Source organism: Guyanagaster necrorhizus (genome assembly GCF_019112545.1).
Source record: "Guyanagaster necrorhizus MCA 3950 unplaced genomic scaffold BT62scaffold_35, whole genome shotgun sequence".
In the NCBI taxonomy this organism is placed as follows: domain Eukaryota; kingdom Fungi; phylum Basidiomycota; class Agaricomycetes; order Agaricales; family Physalacriaceae; genus Guyanagaster; species Guyanagaster necrorhizus.
The window spans coordinates 394,184-397,598 of record NW_025064914.1 but is presented as its reverse complement, the minus strand read 5'-3'; positions in this window follow the sequence as shown (position 1 = coordinate 397,598).

The following is a 3,415-nucleotide window of genomic DNA, read 5'->3' as shown; positions in this document are numbered from 1 at the left end:
ACCATTGCATTGAGCTCATATTTTCACTATATGAGCTTCTTCATTGGACTGGACTGATGATACATGGTTGTTTCATTTGCAGGATGCTTCAGAGAATCTGAGTTGGTTCAGAAGATGAGGTTCTCTTTCTTTTTGCTTTTCTCACATGCTGTACAAGGTGATGGTGATATAGGAGCATCACCTGATTGAAAATAGAGGCACATGAGAGCATAGGCATAGTCCAGTTTCTCTGACATCATGTGTTACATCGTCATAGATTCCCACTTGTCTGTAGCTACAACTGAGACTATCACTATCCATCATCAATTCTCTCTTGGACCTAGCAATATGGTTCCAGAGTCTCTCCTGTGCAAGATCATATCTATAGTTTCACATGATTTCTATTCTTAGTGCACAAGCTCTATGCTATTATCAATAAATTCAGTGTCAAGTACTGAGACTTCCTGCAGTATGATCCTTTGGTATCATCCTGAAGCTAAGTCATATACTTCACAAATTGTCACTCAAGCCCATCATAGTTAGCCTTTCTTTTATTGCACTCTAGCTCTATTTTGCTTCACATGCTTAGTAGTACTTTTGTACTTAGCATGTAGTACTGTATTTCACAAAATTACATGCATAGATACATTCAGGACATCACTGTTCTTTGTGAGGTAACTTCTTTCCCTTTTTCTTCTCAGTGCACTGATTGAACATCCTGCAGCTGTGGTATGGATGCATGCAAATATGAGTATGAATGGATGTTCTGACATAGCAAGATGCATGTAGCTGGAGTGAGTGGTGCTTTGGTGAGCATATTATCAGTGTCTTAGATGGCAGATATTGTTAGGCTCAAGCAACACATGACAGGCTGACATGTGATAAACCAATGTGGCTTCGTGTTCAAGCCTTCTGTTGGAGTTCCTGTTTGGTCAGTTGCATGATGTTATCAAGATGTATAATATAACTTGAGAGGAGAATGAGTGTGTATAAACTTTAGCTCAAAGCTGGGGTATACCAGTGAGAGCTGTGGGTCTTAAATACTGTTTTGTGCATACTAATAATACTCCTACTTATTGTGTCCTCCTGTGTCCATGGTGTCCATTGTCCTTGAGCATCATAGTTGTATATAATAGGTTGATTGTGTGGTTGGGCCATCCATCATCAGATTGAGTTAGTTGTGATGACTAAGCCCTTCCCACTATTCAAAAAGGGAAAATGTTCTGACTAAGCATAGTGGTTAGAGAAAAGAAATTAATGAATTGTAACATTACCCTCCCCTTAAGACCATCATCCCGATGGCTCAATTAAGGGAGAGTTCATATTCGTGTATGGCATCGTCCACTGTCATATATTTTTCGTTTATCCATTCATTGGATTCAGGGCCATATCCCTTCCAACTGACAAGGTAGTCGATGGTGGTCATCATTCCGCCCTCTTTTGCTTTGACTTTTTGTAGCTTGTGATTTAGGACCTGATCGATTTCATAATGTTCTTCATCATAAATTAGGTCTGGAGGAGGTGGAGGAGGTCATTGCTGGTTAGGGAACACAGGGGCAATGTATGGTGACAATAAAGACTCATTGAAGACATCGTGAATCTTCCAAGAAGTGGGAAGGCATAATTTGTATGCACTTAGGCTGATTTTGGTAAGGACAGAAAATGGTCCCACTCTTTTATCAGCCAGTTTTTTCTTTGGTTGGGGTAGGTGGAGGTGGGTAGCATCCAGCCACACCTTGTCATTCAGGGCATATTCATGTGCGGTGCATCGGTGTTTATCATATTGTGATTTCATTGATGATGCGGCCTTCTCTAGTGCCGTCTTTGTCTTGGTGTGTATTTTTGCCATGGTGGTGGCAAAATCTGTTGAGGTGGGGGTTGAAGTGTGTAGTCAGGTGGTCTGATAGACTGGAGGGTGTTGGCCATAGTTTACAAAAAAAGGGGTTTTGCTGGTGGCAGAATGTACTCGGTTGTTATGTTGGAAGGCTGCGAGAGCAAGCCATTCAGTCCAGTCATCTTGTCAATAATTGATGAAGAGTCAGAGATATTTCTCGATCTCCTGGTTGACTTGCTCAGTTTGTCCATTGGTTTGGGGATGCTATGCTGTCGACGCATTCTGTTTTATCGACAGTAAGTAGTATAGGTCGGTCATGAATTTGGACACAAATTGTGGTCTGCGATCTGAGATGACAACCTGTGGCATGCCATATTTGGCATACACTTCATCTCGGAGGATTTTGGCCCGTCCCTCAGAGCTTAATTCGGTAGAACAGGCAATGGGGATAATGGCTTTCGAGAACCGGTCAACGATGACCAGGATGGCATCATAGCCATTGGACTCGGGTAGTCTGGTGATCATGTCTATGGAGATGTGGGTCCATGGAGACATTGGGACTTCATTTGGGTGGAGCAGTGCAGCATGAGGCTGTGTTGATGCTTTGCCTTGTTGACAGATTTTGCATGCTCAGACATAATTGGTGATGTCAGTTCCCATCTTCGGCCACCAATATTCTTGTAGGACCAATTCCTTGGTTTTGGCGATTCCAGGATGCCCAGCACTCACATGGTCATGGCACATTGCAATAAGGTCTCCACAGAGTCCCTTGTCTCAGGGAACATAGATGTGATTATCATAGAGGATCAACCCATCTCTTTTGACTAGTCCTTTCTCGTGATTGAGGGATGGCATGATGTGCTGATCCCAATTACAGCTGTCTCAGGTCGCACTTCTGATGTGCTTGTGTGTTTCTTCTTCCGTTGGCATTGTCATGGCCCGGAAATGTTCTGGTCATAGGAGGATGACCCCTTCATTGTCATCTTCCCCCTGGTTGTGATCCGCTCATAGGCTTAGAAGATCTGCCTTTTTGTTGGCCATTCCTGCCTTGTGATGAAGGGTGTACTGGTACTGGCTGAGTTCTGTTACCCATCAGGTCTGTCGACGATTTAGCTTTTAGGGTTGGTGGAAGTACCAGAGGTTTTGATGGTCTGTCCAGATTTCAAAGGTTTCTGTGGCTCCGATCAGGTAATGCCACCATTCTTCTAGGGCGAGCATGATTGCCAGTAGCTCCTTGTCATAAATTTTGTAATTCCTCTCAGTGACCATGAGGGCTTTTGAGAGGAAAGCAACTGGATGCCACTTCTCAGTTTGCTCCTGGGAAAGTATGGCACCGACCACTCCTTGGCTCGAGTCTGCTTCCACTTGAAACTTTCTGTTACGATTTTTCCTACTTTCCTTCCTTTTTACCCCTATTTATGCTTAGTCATAGCATGAGACATGCTTAGTAAGCACCGTCGACTGAAGACAACGACGCTCGACGATACACAATTACCCTTTTATGTATGACAACGATGCTCAAGGACAACGGGCACCATGGACACAGACCGATACAATTAGTAGTTATATTATTAGCATCACCTGTATGATATTTAAGACTAG